This window comes from Lepidochelys kempii, chromosome 14 (assembly GCF_965140265.1).
Source record: "Lepidochelys kempii isolate rLepKem1 chromosome 14, rLepKem1.hap2, whole genome shotgun sequence".
Classification (NCBI taxonomy): Eukaryota; Metazoa; Chordata; order Testudines; family Cheloniidae; genus Lepidochelys; species Lepidochelys kempii.
In genome coordinates, this window is record NC_133269.1 from 10,599,652 (window position 1) to 10,626,992 (window position 27,341).

Here is a 27,341-nt window from a genome sequence, read left to right on the forward strand (position 1 = left end):
GGAAATCAAGAAGAGGAAATCTTAGGCTGAAGGTTAGGATAAATGGGCCAGATTATCAGCTGATGTAAATTGGCATCACTCCATTGACCTCAAGAGCTATGCCAGTTTATGGCAACTGAGGATACAGCCCAACTTCTTTCCACTCTTAGTAACAGTCTTCCCAAAAATTGTGGTAGAGACCTCACCGCTTGGTATTTAAAACTTTACAAAACAAAGAATATGCAATACGGGGCATTAGGTGACAATGTGTCTTTTAGCACCTGTAATTCCTGATCCTAGGACCCCCTCTCTTCCCTTTAGATGGGCATACAAAGACATACTGATGTAACTGAAAGGATAGACCATGAAGATTTAGGAAAAAGTGTCAAAATGTTATTTTTTACAGGCCTGATCGAAAGCTCATTGAAATCAACGGGAGTCTTTCTGCTGAGTGTTGGATCAGACCTCTCCTATATGCAATAATGGAACAGATGTTCTGCTAAATATTCAAGCGAACAGAGCTCTCTGTGGCCAAGAAACTGCAAGCTGCCCATGCAGATGGACTCCCGGGATCCCACTGATGTCAACAACATATACAAATTTCATAGAAAAAAAAAAGGAAAGGAACTTTGCCATGTTATTCTGTTGTTGCTAGCCCAATGCTGGGATGGGCATAGAGGTTTGCAAACACATAAGGTGAAATTTTGCTGCTGTTAATCAAACAAAACTCACCGGGAAGTCGGTGAGACGAATAAGCACTATTCTGGTAGGAAGTAGTTTCAGGATCATGCCCTAACTTTGTACCCTAAAGAAAATATCAGCGCTGCCAGCCCAGGAGACAGTTGCTATGGTAACTATGGGTTTTTTTCTGTATTTCAAAGTGAATGGTCTTATAAAAAATTCAGAACTTCTGGTGTTTCACATGGGGATGATCTGGTATTTTCTCTTTCTTTGATGTCAGTAACTGCAGTCAGGGTAGGACCATCTCAGCATTAGCATCCCAGTGCTAGACTTCTCAAGGAGAACTCCTGGAGGGACAGAGGTAGCAATGGGTCTGGTACCTCCAGCTGTTCATGCAGTGACAGGGGTTTGTAAACAGATAAAGAGTTTGATTCCCACCTCTGGTCAAGCTGCAAGTTTGTGGAAGGAGTAAGATCTGGGGGGTCTCGCATTCGGCTAGAGGAATGAGGACCTGTGTGTAGGGATGAGTATTCTTCTATGCCTGTTTCCCTCTATAAGTCGATTTGGCAGGGAACGGGGAACAGCAAAAGGCAGGTTAGGATGCATCATCCCCTATGCAAGGAACTCAGGTCTGGGAGGGGTTAACAGGAACTCATAGGAGACTATCCCATCCATTTTCACTAGTTCGAGTGGGAGCTGTGGCAGATCTAGATTGAATAGCAATGAGAACGCCTAGGCCTAGCGAGACTGTGCTAATGCTGAGAGCCAGCATCTTGGGCCTCACAAGAGCGGGCTCGAAATGTTCTAGGTTAGAATTTTTGCTGAAGTTTAGAATTTGGAAAAAATAAATAGAAAAATTTCAATTACATTTCTGAAAGAGTCACCGCTCCTCTCCACCCCCTTTTGTTATTTGGGTCAACTATCCATTTGGTCAAGATGTCTCCAATGAGCCTTTCAGAAAGGAAAATATCTTCAGGCCATGGTTCAAAGCTCCTGTCTCTGACCTCCCTATGATAAGCAATCCAAAAGTCAATAGTGATACATAAAGTTGGGACAGAGACAAGTATCAGTAGAGGCTACTGCCCAGGTCACTCCATACTGTTAAGGGTTAGCGTAAGCATGTCGGATTCACCCCCTCCTGCTGGTGTCCTGGGAAGTAGCTCTACTTCCAGCCTTGGAGCACCGTCTGCAGGCCGGTGTCCCAATTATGCCAGGCCCCTGTGTCCCTCCCGGACCCGGTGCCCCTTGTACACCAGGGTGCTACCCCCTGGCAGTAACCCCTCACTTGCAGGGTCTCCCCACCCAGGGGAACCCCCACCCCCTATCCCTACCTCACTTCAGTCTTTGGCTACTGCTCAGTCACTATCTAGCCCCCATTCACTGGGGCTGACTGCAGTATATAAGCCACTCATCACAGGCAATGGGGGATTTGGACCTGCTGCCTCTGCCTACCTGTGGGCTGCCACCCTGCAACCTCAGTATCTAACTAGCCTTCGACTAGGCCGCAGCCTAGGGGGTTTCCAGGCTGGAGTTCCCCAGCTCCCTTGACCTTCCCCCAGCCCTGCTCCACTCTAGGCACTTGGTTAGGCTCCCCTGCAGACATGCCCTTCTCTCTCTCTACAGGCAGAGAGTCTGTTTGGACTCGCAGCCTCTTATAGGGGCCAGCTGGGCCTGACTGGGGCATGGCCCCAGCTGTTGCTGCCTTCCCCAATCAACCCTGTCTTCTTGTCCCCAGCCATAGCCCTCTCCCAGGCTGTTCTAAGTCCCTCAGGGCAGGAGCGGGTGTCGACCCTGCTACAGTTGGCTTTTGCTTTCAGTCAGGTGTGTTTAAGACAGGATCAACGGTGTAGAGGAATGACCACAAGAAGTTGACACTCCCCTCTCCCCCCACCCACAGGGCTTGGATGGTAGGGCGGGAGTTGCAGAAGCTTAAGGGAAGTTACATAATGAAAATCACTTTAAATATCCCTGCGGGGCACAGGGAGCCATAAAAGTACAGTACTTTATGGATCACTGTTTTGTGGCTGACCAAGAAATATTAGGGCTAGCCCCCTTAAGCCTATAAACAGCTACATCTAAGGATTAGAAAGCCTTGCGGCATGTTTCCATGGCAAATTACCATGCAGAAAGCCAGGATGTGAATCTACAGTGCAGCAGCTTGCTAATTCAGTTAACATCCTCTGTGGACACTGCTACCATGCACTGAAAGTCCCAGCTTAAGCCAACAGCCCTTCAGGACTTTCGGAGCACTGTAGAAGTGTCGACACCGGCGGTTACTGTGCAGCAAGCTTGTGCACTGTAGCTTCACACCCTGACTCACCGCACAGTCACTTGCCATAAAGGCAAGCCCTTAGGTTAGTATTGCCAACCCCAAATGTTCAAAAATCATGAGTCAGGCTCACCGAAAATAATGAGATTATATAAAAATAATAGATTTGGTGTTCTTTTTATTTGCCTTCTGCTTTTTGAGCCTTTAGGGTGCCCTGGGGTCCCATTTTGAAGCTTTCTCCACAGCCACGAGGGCTAGAAACTTACTTTTGCTTTAAGAATGAAGGCTGAATTCATCACATATCCACTTCACTCCAGGAGCTGGGGCTTTAAGGAAAACAATAATTATCATGAGACTTGGCAACACTGCATTAGGGCCTACTCCAAAGCACACTGAAGTCCACTGAAAGAGACTCATTGACTTCCATGAACTTTGGATCAGGCTCTTCTTAGTTATCTGATTTTGTGAAACAACGGGTTGATGACTGGGTACCACTAAGTAGAAAGGGAAGCAGCAGAACCCTCTATTTCATGAGTCACTTGATATTGTTCTGGCCCAGATCTGCCAAAGAGCTCAGCATGTTGGATACACATTGGGGGCTGAGCCGCTTTTGAAAATTTGGCCCCCATTGGGGTGCTGAGCACTTGAAATCTGCTGTAATTTACAATCCTGTGTTGTCAGGATGACAGACTTAGTTAGCCTCCACCCAAATGGGATTCTGCAGAAATCTATGTTTGAGCATGAAGCGAAGACAGAGAACATTACTCACAGTCAAAGCAACGCAATATAAAACAATGAGGCCAATGGCTCACAATCACAGCAGCTATTTGCTTCCAGTTCCTCTCAAGTGACATTAATAGTGAATGTATTAGAATATTTTATCATTCACCAACATAGCAAATGAACAGGGTCATTTATTTTTTTTCACACAACCCTAATTTCCAGATAACACAAGTCTGCTGCCGTGCAGGATTATTCATATTAACAACCCAGAAAGGCTTGCAGGCCATCCAGTTATATATATTTTTTTAAATCAAGGAAGAACCAGTTCAGGATTTTGAATAGAAATGAGAGGACCTGATTCCTTTCTCATGTTAGTAGTGTAAGGCAGGCATGAAAGTAGGGAAGGTGAGAGCAGTAATTCAAGGCCTGATTTGCCAGCCATAATCCTATTGAACAGTACCCTCCTTCGTGAGCAGAGTAGAATGCGGCCAAGAAGCACAATTATATCTGTGCTCCTACAACATGCATAGCAGGCTTTTAAACCTTCAGGCAGCAAATACTGCCTTTACTGATACATCTGCTTTACTTGATTTTAGAAGGGACAGGATTGCAATCAATAGCAAAGCATCTATTAAGTTCAATGGGGTCAGAATTTTACCCTTGGTTTCAGTTAACCTGTAAAGCTGAATTGTCCTTTACTTGGAAGATTTCTTTCAATTCTCCTAAACAAATTGAACATGTTTTTTCACAGTTTAATATTTTTTTTTACATAGAAAGGCCATTCCATTCACAACACCATCCCCAGAAATACACTGATGAGCTTGACCCTGCTGTGTTTTCAATGGCAGTGCAGATGCCCCGTCTTCCTCACAGAAGAAAATCTCAGTTTAGAAATGCTTCACATCAGTAGAATTTCCAACAGACTTTACAACTCAGTAAAGTTAGGATTTAGACTTATTTTACAGCTGTGTGATACACCATTGGTGTCCTAGGGTTTGTTTGCTACCACTTCTTCATGTGTCAGAATAATAAAGGAGCAAAAATCCAGCATTACAGCTCTTGATTAATTTTCCATTCTGAGCAGAACGGTCTCTTATTTGTGCTAGTTCCAGGACGGAACATGCACAAATAAAGTGAATTTCAAATCCACTTGTCAGATGAGAGGATATTTAAATGGACAGTGATAAAAACAAAAATGACATTGTCACTGGTGCTATATGTCACATCTCCTTTTGAAATCACACAAAGGGAGAGAGAGACACGGAGAAGGAACAAATGTAGTCATGGTTTAGAAATTCAGATAAATAGGTTTACCATTATTTGTCCAGATTCTAACCAAAGTTGATCTCAGCTGGATTGATTGGAGTTGGGGGAATTGAGGGAAATGTGTTTCTATCATAAGAACATAAGAGCTGCCACACTGGGTAAGACCAGGCCCAGTATCCTGTCTCCAACAGTGACCTGGACCAGAGTTTTAGGGGCAGCGTACAGAATAGGGCAATTATGAAGAGATCCACCTGGTCTTCCATTCCCAGTTTCTGGTAGTCAGAGCGTTAGGCTTGCCCCAAGCATGGGGTTGTGTCCCTGACCATCTTGGCTAATAGCCACTTATGGATTTATCCTCCATCCATTTGTCTAGTTCTTTTTTGAACCCAGTAATACTTTTGGCCATCACAGCATACTTTGGCAATGAGTTCCACAGCTTAGTTGTGCATTGCGTGAAAAGTACTTCCTCTTGTCTGTATTCAGCCTGCTGCCTATTAATAATTCTCTCTCCACTTTTCCCAGACTGTTCATGATTTTATAGACCTCTATCAAATCCCTCCTTAGCCAAGGCTGGATTTCCAATTAGGCATGTGCCTAGCGGCACTGGCATTCTAGGGACACCTTATCTCTTTAAAACTGTGCAAACAAAGGTCACCTGTAGGTAGGGGACAGGGCTGAAGATGCTGTACCTAGGGGCGCGCAAGGTTTAAATCTGGCCCTGTTCTTAGCAGTCTCTTTTCAAAGCTGAACAACCCTGCCCTTTTTAGTCTCTCCTCATATGGAAGTCATTCACTACCCTTGATCATCTTTGTTGCCCTTCTCTGAACCTTTTCCAGTTCCACTATCTCCTTTTTCAGATGGGGAGACCAGAACTGGACATAGCATGCAAGTGTGGGCGCACATGGATTTATATAGTGACATTATGATGTTTTCAGTCTTATCTTCTATCCTTTTTAGATTTTTTGATCACTGATGCTCATTGACCTGAAGTTTTCAGAGAACTATCCACAGTGACTTTGGATCTATATCTTGAATGGTAACAGCTATTTAGAACCCATCATTATATATGTGTTGAGATTATTTTCCCCCCAGGTACATTACTTTGCATTTATCAACACTGAATTTCATCTGCTATTTTGTTGCCCAGTCATCCAGTTTTGTGAGATCCCTTTGTAACTCCTCACAGTCTGCCTTGGATTTAGCTATCTTGAGTAATTTCGTATTGTCTGCAAATTATGCCAATTCATTGTTCACTCCTTCCAGATCATTAATGAAATGACATGTACAACTTCTACTTTACAAGAGTCTGGTTCCCAGATTATAATAAAGTTTTGAGATAAAGCTGATGGTAAAGTAACCATATAGAATCAACTCTGACTTCATTCCCATACTGATTTCATAGTCATCAACAGGGCCTGAACCTTGGATTTTCCTCCCTAAGAATCCAATACTTCAGCTAAAAGAGAGCTTCTTCTGGTTGGGGACAGGGGTTGGATGTATAGCCTTTGCAACTAGCTGCTAGAGAGCATCATGATCGTGTGGATTAGGTTAGTCTCCCTATTAGCTCCAAGTATTATTATACAGACATACACACAGTCTGAAAACCTTGCATTAGACCTCTGAGCTCTATGGAGTGGTGAGTTCCAATCAATCTGTGCCTTTGCATGCCACTCTCTCTTGGATTCTTTTCCACACTAAAGCAGAGAGGACACAATCTCACCCTTCAAAGTGTCTCTAATTATTTTATTACTGAAGCCATAACCTGAATCCATATATATTGCAACCAGTAAAATCGTCAGACATGGAACAAACAAAGAAAGGGGGTGTTCTGGGCTCAGTTCTTAGCGGGACAGGTAGGAGTCATGGGCTGTTAGGACATACACTTTAGGTATCTTCCATCCAAGAGAAATAGCTGGAAGCAGGAAGTTTTGTAACATGAGCATAAAACAGATTTAAACCCAACTGCAGCTGGAACTGCTCCCTGTGGAGTTCATCAGAGCAGTCTACTTTGTAGCCTCTTGCTCTATATGCTTCCACTAGCTGTAATCCAGTAAACTGAAGGGAAGGATTTAACACACACAGAGAAATTTGGCCCAAGGACATGGATTCTCTTACGCACAGGGTTCTGTGGTCCCTTAAATCTGCAGGGATTTATTATTCATTAACACAGCAAAATTGTCACTTGTAGAAGGAATATCAGCAACGATACAATAAAAGGGGGAAAAGACATAGGGTTATACATACATCATTGTTCTATGAGCATGCCATTCATATGTGTAATCAGTACAATGCAGTTACAGGCAGGGACCCTCTGCTGTGTTTGCTTTTTACTTTTTGCTGTTTCATTGACATCCAACCCAGCTCCCTTTCCCCTCCTGGCTTCTCCCGTACCTCAGATTGAGACTGACAGACAGGAAGAGGCCTTGTACCAAGAGATTACTATAATCTGGGATATAGGTATTTTTCCATATGGCAAATAAAAACACCATTAGTGTAAAAAACAAGACAGCCAGAATATCAAATGTGCAGTCATTGCCAAAAATCCCTTTACTTGAACTGATGTTTTTAACTGGCAATGTCACAGAGAAACGTTTTAGGAGGGAACAATTAGCACATTTTATACTTATTCAATTAAATTCTGCTTTTTTTCTTTAAACTAAAACAGACGGTCGTTGCTCTTACACCACAACAGACGCGATGAGGGTATGTTTAACAGACCCTTACAAACTAAATAATCCATAGCACAGGAGGCAAAGTATGGTCTCATTTTACAAATAAGGAAACTGAGGCAGGGAGTTTTAGTGATTTACTTAAGGCTACACAGAAAACAAGTAGCAGGTGATGATCAGCACTCTGGTTTAAACCTCATAATCTAGCCACTGGGACCTGCTCTTTTGCTTCTGCCATCAGTTTTATAACCACATCTGGCTCCATCTGAGCTCAGTGACAGGCTCTTTAAATATAAATCCTGTAAAAATTGTAACATGGTAAAGATAAAGCTTCCAGTGGTCTGAGCAGTGACAGCTTCAGACCTAGGCATCTAAAAATCTAAAAATCTAAAAATGCTGCAGGTCAAATGTAGACGTAGCGTTACATGCCTTTTTTGTGGGGTGCGGGAGCGGATGGTCTTAGGCCCTGATCCCGCAAAAGACTTCAGCACATGCTCAACTTGTATCGCTGACTCCAAGCATTCAAAGAATCGTCAGTCAGGCCCCAAAGACTTAGGAGATTGGCTTAAAGATTATAGGGTAGGTTGGTTTGTTTGTATTTTAATTAATAAAAATGGGCATTTTTTAAAATATGCCTTCTGAGCACTGGTAAAGCGGCAGCCACCACCATGTTCCATGCCATGCAGAGGCTTCCATGGAGACGTCAGGACAACAAGGTTGCTATGACGCTGTGGCTCTACAGGGCAATGGTTATATCAGACCTATTGTGCAGTGAAACATAGGTGCTGAGAATGGCTGACAAGCGGCAGATTGATGTTTTCAATTCCATCGTCTTACAGCAGCTGCTCTATATTAAATGGCAGGACAAAGAAATGAGGATAGTCAGAGCCAAACCCAGCCAACTGGATCCGTTTATTGGAATGCATATATTTATAAGGATGGTAGACCAATGAATTACAAGGCACTTTTACCAAGGGATGCCGCTACATGGCCGGAGATCACATGGTCATCAAAAGCTCCGGTAGTGTCATAAAAATCACCAAATTGGACATAAACTAAATAACCATCCTGACCATTTTAAAGACCTAGTGAGAGATCAATTTGGATGTTATGTGACCTGCAAGAAGGCTAAGTTCCTTCAGGATTTGCCTTGACAATGATTGCTGAGCCTCTAGGGTGCATCCGCTTCATGTTTTCAAGCTTTTCTCCACAACCATGGGGGCTAGGTGCCATGTATCAGAGGCGTACCCATGTTAGTGTGTATACACAAAAAGAACGAGGAATCAGGTGGCACGTTAAAGACTAACAGATTTATTTGGGCATAAGCTTTCATGGGTAAAAAACCCCACTTCTTCAGATGCATGGAGTGAAAATTACAGATACAGGCATAAATATACTGGCACATGACGAGAAGGGAGTTACCTTACAAGTGGAGAACCAGTGTTGACTAGACCAATTCAGTCAGGGTGGATGTGGTCCACTCTCAATAACTGATGGGGAGGTGTCAATACCAAGAGAGGGAAAATTGTTTTTGTAGTGAGCCAGCCACTCCCAGTCCCTATTCAAGCCAAATTAATGGTGTTAAGTTTGCAAATGAATTGTAGCTCAGCAGTTTCTCTTTGAAGTTTTTTTGTTGAAGAATGGCTACTTTTAAATCTGTTATTGAACATACAGGGAGACTGAAGTGTTCTCCTACTGGCTTTTGTATGTTACCATTCCTGATGTCTGCTTTGTGTCCATTTATTCTTTTATGTAGAGACTGTCCGGTTTGGCCAATGTACATGGCAGAGGGGCATTGTTGGCACATGATGGCATATATCACATCAGTAGACGTGCAGGTGAATGAGCCCCTGATGGTTTGGCTGATGTGGTTGGGTCCTCTGATGGTTTTGCTAAAGTAGATATGGGGACAGAGTAGGCAACAGGGTTTGTTACAGAGATTGATTCCTAGGTTAGTGTTTCTGTGGTGTGGTGTGTAGTTGCTTGTGAATATTTGCTTCAGGTTGAGGGGCTATTTGTAACTGAAAGCTGGCCTGCCTCCCAAGGTCTGGGAGAGTGAGGGATCATTTTCCAGGATAGGTTGTAGATCGTTGATAATGTGCTGGAGAGGTTTAAACTGGGGGCTGTATGTAATGGCCAGTGTGATATTCTGTCATTTTCCTTGTTGGGCCTGTCCAGTAGTAGGTGACTTCTGGGCACCAGTCTCACGCTGTCATTCTGTTTCCTCACTTCACCAGGTGAGTACTGTAGTTTTAAGAATGCTTGATAAAGACTTTGTAGGTGTTTGTCTCCATCTGAGGGATTGGAGCAAATGCGGTTGTATCTTAGGGCTTGGCTGTAGACAATGGATCGTGTGATGTGTTCTGGATGGAAGCTGGAGGGGTGTAGGTAAGTATAGCAGTCAGTAGGTTTCCGGTATAGGATGGTGTTTATGTGACCATCACTTATGTGCACTGTAGTGTCCAGGAAGTGGATCTCTTGTGTGAACTGGTCCAGGCTGAGGTTGATGGTGGGGTGGAAATTGTTGAAATTATGGTGGAATTCTTCAAGGGCCTCCTTACTGTGGGTCCATATGATGAAGATGTCATCAATGTAGCGCAAGTAGAGGAGGGGCGCTAAGGGATGGGAGCTGAGTAAGTGTAGTTCTAAGTCAGCCATAAAAATGTTGACATACTCTGGGGCCATGCGGGTACCCATAGCAGTGCTGCTGACTTGAAGGTATAAGTTGTCTCTGAAATGGTTGTGGGTGAGGACAAAGTCACAAAGCTCAGCCACCAGGTGTGCTGTGGCCTCATCAGGGATACTGTTCCTGACAGCTTGTAGTCCATCCTCATGTGGAATATTGGTGTAAAGAGTTTCTACATCCATGGTGGCCAGGATGGTGTTTTCAGGAAGATCACCAATGCACTGTAGTTTCCTCAGGAAGTCAGTGGTGTCTTGAAGATAGCTAGGAGTGCTGGTGGTGTAGGGTCTGAGGAGAGAGTCCACATAGCCAGAAAATCCTGCTGTAAGAGTGCTAATGCCTGAGATGATGGGGCGTCTGGGATTTCCAGGTTTATGGATCTTGGGTAGCAGACAGAATACCCCTGGTCGGGGCTCTAGGGGTTTGTCTGTGTAGATTTTTTCCTGTGCTATAGCAGGGAGTTTCTTGAGCAGATGGTGCAGTTTCTTTTGGTAACCCTCAGTGGGATCGGAGGATAGTGGCCTGTAGAATGTGGGCTAGGAACTTTTTTTCCCCCAAATGAAAGCTGAGATTCTCATGAAGTCCTCTGATTCCAGGAGCTGAAGCTTGAAGAAAAACTGCAAATATCATGAGCACTAAACAGAGCTGGCAACACTGCACCACAGTTAGTGGGACTATTCACAGTGCGTTAATTTAAGCACATGTATATTTGCAGGATTGGAGGCCTTAGATTTGTTGGAGCAGGGACTGTTCCGCTTGTTCACTGCGTAGCACAATGGGACCATGCTCTCAGTACTATGGCAATAGAAATGATATATTAAGTGTTCTGGGTGTTGGAGGATATGTTAGCTTATACTTGCACTTTTCTATTGGTTGTATTTCATTGCACACATCACTTTCAGTCTCTCTTTTGCACCGGCTTGCAATCCCTTACACCAATTTATACAGCCTCCCTCTGAAAATAACCCTGCCCTCAGAGAACCCCCACTCATGCATCACTGACCTACACCTAATCACAGCACCACCTGGCCCCCTTGCACGGACTATGGAGGTGAATGCAGACACAGGGGGCAAGAAGCCACACGTGCCTCCCTTCACACACAGCCGCCTCTTTCCGGCCAAGAGGCTCTTTTAAAGAAAGTCAAGGACACAGGAGAAGCTGTTAGCCAAGGAGTAAACACACACCAGGGAAAGGAATTGTAAGACACACACACACACAAATCTAAATGAGACACCCCCCCCACCTGCCATGTCACAACATGTGCTTGGCTTTCAGTTCTTTCCTACCTTTTGGCCAATGTCTTTCTCATCTACTGCACTAGCAGCTCCTCCACGCCCAGCCACACTGGGGGTTATGAACATGCTGCCTCCTCTGAGGTATGTTCCATGAATAAGCTGGCAGGAATATTAGGAAGAAGACGGACATCATTTTCCACCAGAAAGGGGCAGAACGGGGGAGAGAATCCTTCGTGGCTACTGTGTCCCGGGCCTCCTGCATGGCAGTGCTAACAGTTCTTGCATCCTCCAGAACATTATGTCTCCTCTTAGATCACTTAACTCATTGCACGCACGCACGCACTACACTCATCTCTTCAAATGCTGCAGAAGGGCTCTCCAAGCAGACTCATTTCAGCGCTGTCTTAAGCAGCTTCCAAAGCAGCCAGACGGGCTTCTCCAGCCATCACCTATAATTAAACGTTCTGTAAAACTAGGACAACAAAATTAGCATCTAGCCCAAATGACAGAGATTGAAGTGTTCAGAGAATAATATTGAAGTGTTTTATTTATAAATCAAAGCAGCTGGAGATTGAACTAAAATGCTGGCAGTTTTCTTTCTGTGAAATAATGCCAAATTCTAGAATTTTGTTGTTTGTCTTACAAACAGCGCTGAGCAGCTCCAGCTGCGCTCAAGATACCAGAGTACAAAGGGGTCGCACAAAACAACTTAACACAGCCCTTGCCCCAAACATCTTGTGATCTAAGTATACAAGACAAAAAGAGGGTAGGCTATTCTCTTGTTTCAATGCTGGAGAAATGAGGCACCAAGAAGGTTTAGGTAACTTGCCCATGGTCAGAGAGAAAGAGGAGTTGAACCCAGATCTCTTACACCCCAGCCTAGTGCTTTTACCACAAGACCCTGCTTCCTCCCATGTTGTCATCACTAATTATTTCACAAATGTCTTGAGTTCCCTGTCAGTCCTATGACTCTACGATTCAATTCTATAATTATTTGCATTGTGGTAGCACCTAGAGAGTTCAGCCAAGACAGCTTCTCTCCCATGCTAGGAGCTGTACAAACACCTCACAAATGACAGACCTTGGCCCCAGAGAGCTTGCAATCTAAAAGACAAGATGTAGAGAAACAAATACAGTAACTCCTCACTTAAAGTCATCCCGGTTAACACTGTTTCGTTATTAGGTTGCTGATCTGTTAGAGAACATACTTGTTTAAAGTTGTGCAGCATTCCATTATAAAATTGTTTGGCTTGCCCCGCTCCACCCGCCCACCCAGCGCTCCTGCTGGGGAGTGGGGTCGGGGGCTTGCCTCATTCCACCCAGCCGGCACTCCTGCCGGGGAGTGGGGTCGGGGCGCGGGGGCTCGTCCCATTCCACCTGCCCGGTGTTCCAGCTGGGGAGCAGGGTTGGGGAGTGGGAGCTTTCCCCATTCCGCCCACCTGGCGTTCCAGCTTGGGAGCAGGGTTGGGGTGTGGGGGCTTATCCCACTCCACCTGCCCAGCATTCCAGCCGGGCAGTGGGCAAGCCCCCAACCCCGCTCCCCGGCAGGAGCGCTAGACGGGCGTAGTGGGGAAAGCCCCACTACGCCCCACTTGAACCAAGCTTCACAGTCATCACTGGTGAGTATAGTATTAAATAGTTTGTTTAAAATTTAAAATTTATACTGTATAAGTATATAATGTCTTTTGCCTGGCGAAAAAAAATTCCCCGGAACCTAACCCCCACATTTACATTAATTCTTAGGGGGAAATTGGATTTGCTTAACATCGTTTAGCTTAAAGTAGCATTTTTTCAGGAGCATAACTACAATGTTAAGTGAAGAGTTACTGTAGGTATGGGTGAGGAAAGACAAACACTAACACAGGCATAATGATAAATAGTACTCCTAATGGTTGCAAACAGCTAGATGAGTCTTGGATGCCATGAGGTCAGACCATGCTATCACAGAAAGCATGAATCTGTTTTTGCACGTGAACTGAGCGGCAGTTTGTCTCTATTGTTCACCAGCTAAAAGTCATAACACAGATGCTGAAATCCATTCTTATAAACAACCTGCAGGCAGAAGAGGATATAAAGCAGTTCAACTTGACCTGCATCATTAACAATGAAGCAAAACTCACCCAACCATCACTGGAACAAATGGATTTGTCAATGTCCCTTCTGTGTGGGCAGCCCTAGTTGACCAAACATCAAAACCAACATACCGTAGCAGCAGCTGGCTCTTCCAATGTTGGAGAAAATGTATTTTCGCTTGAAAGACATCATCTTTGGCCACTCTCTGTGAGCTCAGTTATTTACAAGTTCTCTTTACTGATGTCCCTGAACAACCTAGCTTTCCTTTCTTTGGATACTGTAGACACAAAGAACGTAAACTCTTGGGGTCAGGGACTGTCTTTTAGTTCTCTGTTTGTACAACTCCTAGAACAAGGTGTCCTGATCCAGGACTGGGGTTCCCTCAATATTAAATCAATAATCTGAATGCACTACCTGGGGTGTAAATCTGGAGTAACTCCACTAAAGTCCATGGAGCTATTCCAGTGTAAAAGCAGTGAGAGATCCGAACCTGGACTGCTCTCTGCCATATCGCACACTTATTTGGGACAGAGGTACCAGTAATGTTGAACCATCAGATCTCATTAGAACTAAGGAAGAATGTACCATGTAAGCAGAGCAACGTGTTTGTGTCTTTGGACACTGAATTGCCATTAACAAGTGCCACTGAAATGGAAATCCAGTCTAAGTCCTAGAAGGCAATTAGTGCGGGATAGAATGTGAAGCTCCTCTAATTACAGCTTGGAAGGATGCATTGCACATTGAGACATCATGCATTGACAACCATCCTGCTTTAAGCTTGTAAACATTATAACATAGGGCAAAATTATGCTCATTAATCCACTTAAGTCAGCGGGGCTATACATGTGTAAACCCCTGATTCAGGAAAGCATCTTTCTTCGGGAGAGAACTTAAGCATGGAGCTTAACTTTAAGCACATGCTCAAGACCAACTGAAGTCAAAGAGCTATTCTGAGTAGGGCACATGCTGTTTCTGAATTGTAAGTAAGTAATTGCTGTTTCTGAATTGTAAGTAATCCTAAGTAAGCCATATAAGGATGTATTTGAAATATATCTTGCATGATCATATGGAGACATATAAGACTAAACAGTTATTTAAAGCATAGACCTATGAGTAGCTGGATAGATCCTTAAAGAGACGCAGCACAACACACACACACAGATCCCTCTTCTCCAAAAAAGAGCCTGTTATGCAGCCTGAAAGCCTCAGTATTTCAGTCTTTTACTATGCCAATAAAATGTATCACATCACCTGTTTTGGCTACCACCAGCAACGCAAGTACTGTAGGAAAGGAGGTGCTGGATTTAAAAAAAAAAAAAAAAAGGATGGAAACTGGATGGCTGCATTCCAGAGTTACAGAGTGAAGTTTATGCTTTGGACTCTCTTCTGAACTGATAGACTTTACAGTGCCATCCACTGAGCACTCCAGCCATGCGAAACTTGTGAGCTATGTGGAAACATTTCACTTTCATGGAAGGAATTTGCTCCCTTAATGTCACAGTATTCGCACAACTGGACAGGAGCCTTACTATTATTCAGACAGCACATTAAGTGTGCACAGACAATGGAACAGAAAGACAAGCCCTTGCCCTGAGAAAATTACAATCTAAATGCTATGGGGAGGTTTCCCTCCTGGAAGCTTTACACGCTGACCACTTCCAAAGACAGGATGAGACGGACAATTTGTCTGAACTAGCATGGCAAATACTGTGGGTGAAATCCGGCCTCCATTGAGGTCAGTGGGAGTTTTACCTTTGAGTTCAACAGAGCTAAAACTTCCTATGCACCAAGCACTGCCTTGATCACTGCTGAATCCCTTTAAACCCCCAAATGGTTTCCTGTCCTGTGCTTTCTGTGCGTCTAGAGAGTGCTGATGGGTGCCACAACAAACAAAGAGTTACAAAAAATAAATAAAAAGCTCCACCAGGTGGGATTTCTCTGGAGGGCAGCACGGAACCTTTGGCTGCTGGGCCTACAGAGAGCTCCTCTGAATTAGCTGTCCATGTGTCAGTATCTATGAGCTGTACAGGCAAGCCCCAGTGGGCTTAAGAAATACAGCTAAATAGGAAATTGGATGTACTTATATGGGGCCCATTATTGTGGTATCTGACTGCTTCACAGTCTTTAATATTATTTATCCTCACAACACCCTATGAGGTAGGGCAGTGCTATTAGCCCCATTTTGCAGATGGGGAACTAAGGCACAGAGAGGCTAAGTGGCTTGTAAAAGGTCTGCCTCTGACTTCCTGTGTGAGCTGGAGCTTGGACTAGTGCCCTCACCGCTACAACAGCGCCAATCAAGGTGTATTATTGTTCTTTAGAAGTTTTGTTCTGTCTAACCCAGCCCCAGCCACATCTGGCAGCAGGGAATCCAGGATATAAATCACTGAACATCCAGTGAATCATGATCACTGTGAAACCAATCTTAGAAATAATAGGATTTATTGCTACTGTTAGAAAGTTATGTTCAAGGCATAACAGGAAAGGGTTTGATTTAACCACCACTCCATAATGATCAAAGTCACTCCTTATTGCAGCTCTCCTTTAAGAGAAAAAAAGAATTGTACTTACTTTGGGAGATGCATTGCTGTTATGCATATGAAGGGGTAGTTTAGGAATTTTTGTCTACCTAGGTACTTGTCTTCATAGTATCTGAGCACCCAACTCTGGATTGTAACTCTGGCTCGGATGTCTATGTGAGGTTCTCAGAGTAATGCAAGATTTTATGATGCTTTGTGGTCTTTATAGGGCCTGATCCAAAGCCCAATGAAGTCAATAGCATCAGACTCAATGATCTAACCCATGGCAATGGCAGTGATAGGGTATACTAACCTCACACTGGGTCCAGGTAATGCCACCCTGGCCGAGCATGCTCTGACTGGAGGAGCAAGCTAAAAGGAGCTCAGAAGCCCAGACAAGAGGTGGTGGACAAATGGCAGGAGAGGAGAGCCCTTCTCCAGGAAGCCAGATGGAAGGTGGAGCCTGAGAAGGGACCACAGGGCAGGTAAGGCACCAGGCAGAGCCTTCTCCAACCACCACCCCCTTTGTGAACCAGGGGGTCCTGCAGGGCCTACTCCTCTGGACACTTGTTGTTAAGTGAGTGACTGTTTGTCATAGGGGCCATGCCCCAAATTGAAGGGACCTATAGGTAAGAAGCAGCACAGGGCAACAGATTTGGACTCACTGCAGGGCGGACCCTGCCAGCGTTGCTTCCCACATGGCCTTGGGCTGGGAACCAGTGGAGAAAAAGGGCCTGGGTTCTCCTACTATGCCTCACTTAAGGGCCAAGGCTCAGGTGCAAGTGGAAAGCTGAAGATTGCTGGCTGAGGATCAGGAACAGGCACCTCTATGGCCCTGACAGAGAGGCCAGGGGCTAGAAGTCAGTTGTGCTAACTACTGGCCCTCTGAGCCCCCATCACACAGATGCTGTAACGTAGATAGGCAGATGGCCCCTGTCACCATGTTGATTACACCTGCACTGAGCCAGCTGCCCATCTAGAATAAAGGTCCCAATGCTGCAGACACTGATGGAGCTAAACCACCATTAGCAACAGCGTGGTGACTGCCAGCTCCTCCTCCCCCAGCCGAAGGGAAGGGATTCCATTGGAAGTCCAGCTTTTGCCTCCAGGTTTGGATTCTTCAACGCACGTCTGCAGAACGATCTCATGGTGCTCCGTGGGGGAAGACACACTTTACATTTCTGCACGTTGTCCAGGGCTTTGGTTGGGAGTAACCGCCATTGAAATACGGTGTCCAGATAGGGAAAGAGGGAATCCAGCTAGCCAGAGAATCTCATTCGTTCCCTCTGGCGATGACAAATCAAGCACACCCAAATAAATAAATATGCAAATCACCTGTGTGGCAAAACAATTAGGGGGGAAAAGTATCAGATTCCTAGCAAGTGCATATATAAATAGATATAGTGAATTATAACCAGTCATAGCCCTGAGTGCGTCCATTTAAGTGCACTGTTATTCTGTATTTCTCCTCTGACTGGGAACAACCTCACAGCAGCATCAGAAAACTAGTAATCACTGTTTTTCAGCAGCACTCTCCATTGTAGAGCAACGCCGGCAGCCTCAATCATTGGTGTCACACAAAGTCTTCACAGCCATGTGTCCGAACAATGAATCAAGCTTGATGCCTTCTGGTAATCAGTGCAGAAGAAACCGATATTATATGGCCAATTTCAGTCTCAAAGTTCTGCTTGAAAACCTGATTCAAAATTCTTCTAAGCTTTAACCCTACCACACTGGGCCCTATATGGCATGGTAAGAAAAAGAATAATGCTCCTTCTATTTTATCAACCAGTCTGACCTTACTAGTGCAAAGTGCCTTCGTGTCATTAAAGTAGGTATTTCTCAAGTATGTTCCAAATACAGATTCCTCAGAAGGACCCCAATCGTGCACAGACCGAGTGGCGTCACCCTTGAAGGATCACAATCAAAATATCTGATTTACTTGCCGAAGGGTAAAATTTTCAGAGCACCTCTGTGACTTAGGTTAAGTCCCATTTTCAAAAGGGACTTTGAAGCTTAAATCCCATTAACATTCAATGAGACGTAGATGCCTAAATGCCAGAAATGGAACTGAGGGTCCTAAGCCACATTGAAAAATGTTACCCTAGGAGTTTGTTCTGTTTGATCTATAGCTGCTTTCTTCCCCCCCTTCCCCCCCCATCATAATCACATATTGCATTTTATCATGTTACTAATCTGGGTGACATGTTCAATACAGATTTGTCATCTCACACAAAGAGGCAAAATCTATTTTAATACAATCCATTTGTAACAATTTTTCTTGTGGGATATCCATCATATAGAAAAGCAGGTATGAACCTTGAATATTGTACAGGCAGGTTCAGCATAATAGACAAATATATATTGCCGGTTACCTGCATTAGATCAGCACTTCATCCACTTATAATTTGATGGTATGTACAATAGAGGTTTGTTCTGCTGAGATTCGGGGTTCATTAGTTTATGTGTAGCATATACTTTGACTACATTGTACAGTTTGTAACTTTTTAAAAAAAAATTAAAGACAGGTCGAATTAATCCCAATTGTATTTAAATTGAATACAGTGGACCTATCCACAGGATGAAGATCATTCATATTTAAATTCTATCTTTAGGATCAAAGAAATAGGCCTGCAACTGCCAGGATCACCTAGGGAGCCCTTTTTAAAAATTGATGTGACATTAGCTATCCTCCAGTCATCTGGTACAGAGGCTAACTCAAGTAATAGGTAACATACCATAGTCAATAGTTTTGCAATTTCAGATTTGAGTTCCTTCAGAACTTTTGAGTGAATGCCATCTGGTTCTGGTGACTTATTACCGTTTAATTTATCAAATTTGTTCCAAAACCTCTTCTACTGACACCTCAGTCTGGGACAGTTCCTCAGATTTGTCACCTAGAAAGAATGGCTCAAGTGTGGGAATCTCCCTCACATCCTCTGCAGTCAAGACTGATGCAAAGAATTTATTTAGCGTCTCTGCAACTGCCTGTCTTCCGTGAGTGCTCCTTAGGCACCTTAATTGTCCATGGTGGCTAACCTACTTCTGTCACTGATTATACCCCGATGTTGCCAACTCTTATGAGTCTCGTGTTGGTGTTTTTCTTAGGGCCCCAGATCCTGATGTCCTGTAATTACATGAGAGTCTCGGTTTTCCTTTTTTAAAAAAGTAAGTTTCTAGCCATCAGGGTTGCAGAGAAAACCTTGAAAATGTGACCCAAGTACAGCGTATAGGCTCAGAAACCAAAAGGCAAATAAGATTTTTTTTAAAAAAATCATCATTTTTAAGGCAATTTTATCATTTTGGGGGGCAGGCTCAGACTTTTTCCAACAGATGAGGTTGGCAATACTCTAATTCAATTATGTAAGTCATGTTGTTACTTGGGGAGAACATAGAATTGGAGGTCACAGCCATAGGTGCTGGAACTAAGGGTCCTGGGGGTGCTGCTACACCCCCTAGCCGGAAGTGGTTTCCATCATATAGAGGGTTTACAATGTGGTTCAATGGCTCTCTGCACCCCACCCCCCCACTATACAAATTGTTCCAGCAACCCTGGTCACAGCATGAGAAAGTGTCTAATCCAATAGGCTTTATTAAGGTCAGGAATTTATACTGTTTTTCTGTTAATACTCTGCTGAAAGTATTATCGCAGTTTAGAAAAATTGAGGAAGAGAAAAACTTCTGGTGCGCCAAAAAGTTTTAAATGAACTTTGCAGGTAATCTGCATTCCACAACACAACCTGATCATGTCACTCACACAGTCTCCTTGTTTTCCAGAGACTTGTCAAATTCCTCTGCAAAAATAAACAATGACAGCAAACAGAGAATTCCTGCTTCACAGAGGTTTGTCGAACTACATTCATTATTTTGGCAAGTCTATTGATTCCATGGCGGGGTGGGGGGTGAGAATTCATAAAAGGAGCTACAGATGCACAAATACCTTGCAAACAAAATCAAGTGAAGGAAACTGATCAGCTTCCTTTTATTTTCTCTCCTAAGTTGATAATATTGTAATGCAAAGGCTATTGCTGCGTTTTACTGGGTGGACTTAGAACTTTTCAGCTGGATCTAGGGTGTTTCATAGGCACTATATTGCTAAGAATTAATGGAGAATCTCCTTTAGCTCAGCTCTTATGGGGTGGGGTTTTGGAGCGAGAGGATATAAATTTTGTCTCCATTGCCACTGTGAAATTCTTATGCAATCTTTGTGTACAGCACAGGTGCAGTCAGCAGTTACTTTTATAAAATGCTTATCCTTCCGGAGAGTCCCAAAGTCCTTTACAAACTGAGACTCCAATCTTGCATCAGGGTTTGCTAGCATGAACCCTCTCATATGAGTGGAGTCCCACTGAAGCCAAGGCCTTACAATGCCATACACAGTACCTAGGAATCGTTTCCACCCACTACAATATTGCAGCTGCCTCTGGGGCAAAGAGCAGCAGAGCACTGCACTGGAACACTACACTATAGTTTAGACGGGAAGTGTAAAATACTGTCTCTATTTGAAACTGGAGAAGAAGTTTGGAATATTGCTAAGCCCCTTTGTGCTAACTCTTCTGGGGGGAAAAATGAGATCTTTAACAAACCAGACAGGGTCCAGACTCTATTTTACATCTTAGCCAAGACAATTCACTTAGTGACCTAGACCATTTAAAATGAAAATTGAATTTTTATGAGTGATTCCACAGCTTTTTGCATTGCTGTCCTTATCAAGGCACTAGTCATTACCATTCTTAACAAAGTAATATGCTTTATATTACTATAAATGTTTCACACTAATAGAGCAAAGTTTCCCCCAAATAAGTAAAGCGAGTTCTAAGAGAAGCTGCGTTCAGACAATCACATAGACAAAAACCTGCAGGAATAGGTCACCCTGGGAAGTTGTGGTACTTCTGGGTTTCGCTTCCATAGCTCTTCTTGACACAGATAGATGACTGAACAACAAGTAAATAACTTTCACAGTCCACAGGTATATTAGTCTTCTCAGATTTCATGCTTGCATTCTCTGGCTGCTTCTGAACCAAACACCTTGGCTGGAATTTACAATGCAAACAATTCCATTTATCCACAGTTACCTCTAATCTTTATAAGAAGTTGGTTTCTGGAAATTTGCTGCTGTCTCAGTCCAAAATGTGGACTGCATCCGTAGGCTTGCATCCGTAGGCTCGCCAGCATTAGGCAGCCTCCATGCGTGAAAATGGGAAGGGATCCAATTAAGCTTAAAAAGAGGTGGGCTAGACCCTGTACTGGTGTAAAGTGGTGTGGCTTCACTGAAGCCAATGGAGTGATGCTGCTTTACGCTACCTGAGGATGTGCTTAGACCAAGACTGCACACCATAACACAAAAAGATAATAATTCTATTTTAAAACTTAATTGGAACCCCTGAGATCTCTGCATCCATGCCAGACTTAAGGGAACGGATGTTTGAATCCACAGTACTTCTAATATTAAATGACAACAAAGCCAGCTATATAAGAGGTGGGGGAACCCTGCTGCTATTTATACCAGAGCCTGACACATCAGCTTCCCTTTGGAGTGACCTGGTTTTTCTAAGCTTGGGAAATGGAGCAAATTTATACTTGGAAGAAGATAGACGGAGACCACCAATGCTCATTTCACTGCCAGGGCTGGACATGAAAAAAAAAAAAAAAAAAAAAACTGTCGGGCATCTCGTCTCTCCTGCCACGTTCTCCTGAAAGCACATGGGGAAGCTTTACAGAATGGAAAAAGCTGAAAGATGATATACAAGGCCTGATCCAAAGCCCATCAAAATCAACAGAAGGACACCCATTAGCTTCATGGGCACTGGATCAAGTCCATCAGGAATGATCTCAGTCCCATGCCTAACCATCCAAGTAAAGGGGGAAAAAGGTAGAAATATGGTCCCATTAGATTTTATTGTATTCATCTCGTGAGAACCAAAACCATAACAAATTTTATCCAGACACATTCTTTGCCCTCCTCACTTCTCATTGCTGAGGTAATGTAAAGAGACACGTACAAGGATCTCCACAACCACGGAAAGAAGGACTAAACTTGTTTTGAAATACAAGTCACCAGCTCGCAATCTCAGTATAGTCTGCTCCATCTATACACAGTAGTCGTAAGTGGTTTCTAGGCCATATGTATTTAGTTTAATCTCTGCTTCACTCAACAAGACCCTGATAAAAATCCACAAAAAGTGAAGCACTCCTCGGCGAGAAGGAAAAACGACAGCTTTTTATGGTTACAGTATGTAGAGTTTCCCATTTTTCATGCTGGCACTATTTACATAGGGCCTTATACCGCATGTAGGTCACGATCCAATTTCAGATTTTTATGGCTAAACAATACTCATATTCTGGTCAATTTATTGTAACAGTTGCAATATGATCCTGGTTTGATTCATATAATGCTTTAAAGGAAAAGTTTTCCAGCCTTACTGCAGGGATGGCTCGCTGTTTGGAACTCTTTGGCGTTATGGCGTATAGATGAGCTTGAATTGAGGTCTGGCCACTTGCCATGCTAATGTTGGAAGCTCTGAAGAAAGAACTAGGGTGGATTCTACATTTTAGCTTGAAAGTAAAACCAAGTCAAATATTTTAACCACCCTAGGCCTCAAGCTTTTACAATCCTGCTAAACAATCAAGAAATTCTAAGTGATGGTCCCAACCAACTTTGTGAAACTCTGAATCACATAAACCAAAGTTCCATTCTGTGGAGCCCTGAGACTTCTCTATGCCAGCTAGGCTGGCACTAAAGAGTTGCAGGGAAGGTGCCCCAGATTAGATGCCCAAAACACCCTGGAGGAGAGTCATCTCTGAACTGTCTTTGCTGCAGTCCTGGGCTCATGGTCATTCCAGGGTGAGCTGGGAGTGGAGCAGAAGTTGGGTGTCAGCAAGTTGGGGGCAGGAGGATCCTTGCACTTCAGTTATTCTGTTACTGAAACAGGAGTGCAATTCAGGGCAGCCCACACCAGATGCTGGAGCCACCCTCATAGCTTCTAAATAGTTGATACACAAACAACCTCCTCTCTGTCCCTACATTGGTATGAATCTGATTCAGACTGTGTACCATGCAAAGGCTTTCTCAGGAGGCACTCAGCATCTTGAAGGATGGGACCGACTTGAGCAAACCGATGTAAATCTGTGTCCAGTGACAGGTTGTTTAACAGCGACCAGAACTGGAGGGAGATCCCATTTGTACAGCTCACTCGCTGAAAGGGTCTGTTACAAAGCTCACGGGCTCAGAGTGCCACCTTGCAGCACAGCGTGACATTGCAGCTGCTCTGCCGCAGCATCCCCACAACCATCTGGAGCCTACTCCAGCCAAAGACGTGACACTGCAGCAACTTGGTCCTCCAGCTAAGTCCGTCCCCAGCAGGGAATCCAAATCAAAACAAACAAAACACCCCATCTTTGCCTCAATCTTAAACTGGGCCCAGTCCCTCCTTCCCAATGGGTCTGTCTTCTCTCCTCTAATTCAAGTGCTCTTCCACTCACCCTTTGGGCTCAGCAGTCACTCTTCCCAGGCTCTTTCCCATCTCTCCTCTCAGCCCCTCTTGGGGTCTTTTGGCTTGCTCCCTGCTCTTTCTTGAATAGCCACTGCTAGGCCTTCCCACTGGAGTCTTTCACAGGCCTTTGTCCGCTTTGTGCTCTTCTTGGGATTCTCCTCAGCCTTCTGCTCTCCCCTTCAACTAGCTCTCCTCTGCTGGGCTTCCTTCCCCTTATGTCCCTCAGCCAGCACAGGTGTAGCAGGCAGGGCTAATTGAACAGGGTTGAATGTCCCCAGGCCTCCTGGCCTTAAAAGGGTAGGCCGTTCTGTTACAGTGACACATATTAGTGGCATTAACCTAAAACCAGATGTGGTGAGTCAAAACAATGTGCAAAAGTTGAGCGACACCAATCACTGGTCCATCCATTCTGGATAGTGCTCATGGGATCTGCAATATTCTACCAGAGCAAACACAGTCTGAGAAATCCAGGTAGGAATGAAAACCTATAAAGGCACAGTGAAAATTAGATGCAGTCATTATTAAACTTGACTGAAACTGGATTTTGGGTTTACAGGGGTTCATGCAAACCTCATTTGGGTATCAGTTTATGGGGTTTCCCTCCACCTGAGTTTCAGATTTACCTGTTCAAACAAGGTGGATGCTCTTCTGGCTAAGGCACTGGACTGGGACTCAGGAGTTATGGGTATAGTTCCCAGCTCTGCTGCAGGCTTTGTAGGCACTTCACTTCATCTCTCTGTGCCTCAGTGTCCCAGCTATTTCCTTTCTCAAACTGCTTGACTGTCTTGTCTATTTATACTGTGACCCTCACAGGGCATCACAACCAGGATAGCAAGTAGGACCAGGAGTCAGGTCTAGTGATCAGAACTGGAGTCACAGGTCTAGCCAAAGGTCAGAACCAGAGTCAGGAATCCAGAGTGGAGTCAAGCCAAGAGTCAAAGCTGAAAAACAGAGCCAGGGTCCAAAGGAGGATGCGATAGTGGGGTCTGTTGTCACATCATGCCGGGGACTGCTGAGTTGCACAGACAGCTTCCTGGATCATCATGCTTAAATAGTGCATGTGGACCAATCAATTAGTGGTCACAGGGGATGCCGCCAATCAGGTCTTCCATGGGTGGCACTTCCTGTGATGCTTAGTTTCCCAGGGTTTATAGTGCATTGATCATAGTTCTCCCTTGGCATTGCAGAAGTTTCAGTAACCTTGAGGCCTGCAGACCTGTGTTCTACTCCTCCCCATCCTTACATAGGGCAGAGATTTTCTTTTACCATATGCGTGTACAGCACCCAGTATATTGTGGCACCTATATGTAATGTAATGCAGATAGTTGTAACAAAAAATGAAACAACCCAAACAAACAACTTGGTTTTGGCTCAAAACCATCCAAAGTCTCCATCTTTACCTGGCCTGCAACCACAAAACCGTATTACTTAGGTTATTGGCACCCTACTACTAGCTTAGCTATATACTGTAGTTAAGTCAGCTCAGATTAATCTGAAATTCAGCCCAGATTTGTGAAGCTTGGAGAACCTGGCTCAGCTAGTTTTGCACAGCTCTAATAATGGAGAGTGAGCCAACTAGTTCAAAGCAAATAACCACTGATGGATCCAAGATGTAAAACTTTGGACCCAGAGTTTGAATACCCTAAAGTTTGTTGGGTTACCAGATCCATGATTTTGGTTCAGACCCATCCTTGAGCAAAAGTAACAAAGAAGAAGAACATTACCCAAGAACACTATAGGGTGTTCATGGGAACACCATTAGATGGACTATGGAGATGTGGCCAACCTTTTGGATGCTTTTTTGAAGCAAATCGTTTTGAACTTTGACTTTCATTGATTATAATGTACTGAGCAGAAAAAAAATTATGAAAAAGTAACTACGGGGCATCCTTAGTAGGTACTTCTCTAAAGTAAACACCTCGGATTTCAGAAAAATATATAATATTTTTAATTACTAAACAGTTCCAGCCCACATTAAAGATTAACTGCCAGTAAAACATAATTTTGTTCATTTATTTTGTTTTTCCCTTTCAAAAAGGGCTGGCTTGCTACATAAAGCATATGAAATAAACAAAAAAGGCTAGTTTTTATTTGCCTTCCTGTTGCTTGAAAATAGCTTACGAATAGACCATTTTAAAAATTAAAAAGATTATGCAGCTAGACGGACAGTGAAAGTTCAACCCTGTGTCTCTATAAACCCTTGCAAATCAGGTTCTTATGAAGGGATAATGAGCATTTTAACTAAGGCATGTCATCTGATGTTGCTTTCATAAACCTGCCCAAATAAATCTGTTAGTCTTTAAGGTGCCACCAGACTCCTTGTTGTTTCTGATGGCTTCTGTATCCTATCAGTTAAATTGTTAATATTAATATCTAATATAGTCTCATTAAGAAGATTTGGAGGAATCTTTGTTGATATGATTGGTATCATACGTATTACCATACTGCCCTCTAGAGTACAGTGACAGCTCATGCATATGGGAGAGATTTACAGGACTCAATCTGCTATCCCTCTTTGCTTCCAATGTAATTGCCACCTCAACCCTGTTATACTGCACTGTATCCTTAGTGTTTTACTTAGAAACCACAGAGGATAAAGTGTATGATTGATATGCGTTCTCATCTGGAAACATGGGGCTGGATTCACCAAGAGAGACCAGGTAGATACCGACCTACTTCATTTTATTGTGAGTAAACCTACGTCTACACTGCCTCACAGTTCAGATTATGGGAATGTGAATAGCCATGTGCACCAAAGTGCTACAGGGTAACTCCCACAGTGTGGATGCTGCGGACATGAACTAAAAGGTTCCTAGTTCTTGTTAATGTAGTCCTGTTTAAAGAAGATTATATTAATGCAAACTAGGAGCCTTTTGGGGTTCATGCCTGCAACGTCCACATGGGGGCGTTACAGCGCAGCACTTTGGTGAATTTAACAGACCATAATGTCTCAATGTTTCATAAATTACGGGAGCAAGAAAATATACTGCCCCAGCTACAGGATTCTCAGCTTAGTTTTATTCAGTAGAAATACACAGTTAAAGCAAAGCACAGTTTCTGCCTGGATCCTTTAGCTGGCACGCCACATACTGCATGATTCAGTGATGTAGGTAGGGGGATTCAAGCGCTTGTGCCACCGCACATAAGTTCAGGTGGAAGCAAATGCTCGTATTTCCATTCACCCTGGCACAAGGATAAAGCTTTGTGTACAGCGTTGCCTTGTGTCCAGCTAACAGGGCAGGCAACACAATGTTGTTTAATGTGTTTGATTTCTATTGCTAGAGGTATGGATTCAAACTTCCTGGAGAAAATGCATTTGGTGGCCTTGACCTACTTCGTACTGGAAGCTGGCTGCCAAACTCTGCCCTCAGTAACACCCGTGCAGCGCCCCTGAAGTCTATCATGGTGCCAAGGGTAACGGAGGGAAGAATTTGGCTCTTTATGTACGCCCACATCACCAGGCCAACTGGCAGCATTCACAGGGGAATAATAGGAGTGTTGAGGGCAAGAACTGAGGAGCCTTGGCAGAGCGGTGGGGAGAACTGCACAGTGCCTCCCTACAGTATGTCTGGCCTCATGAAGTCAATGCTATTAGTTTTTCCTAGTTGCTGGAACTTGCCACACGCAAAAAAAGCCTTTCATTGATGAACTCTGCAAGATCTCTCCACTGTTTTGAGCTTGTACAGTCTCCTGGTGCATTGCACATATCTGCGCCGGGGTTTTTTCCACATCCAACCTAGATTGTAAGCT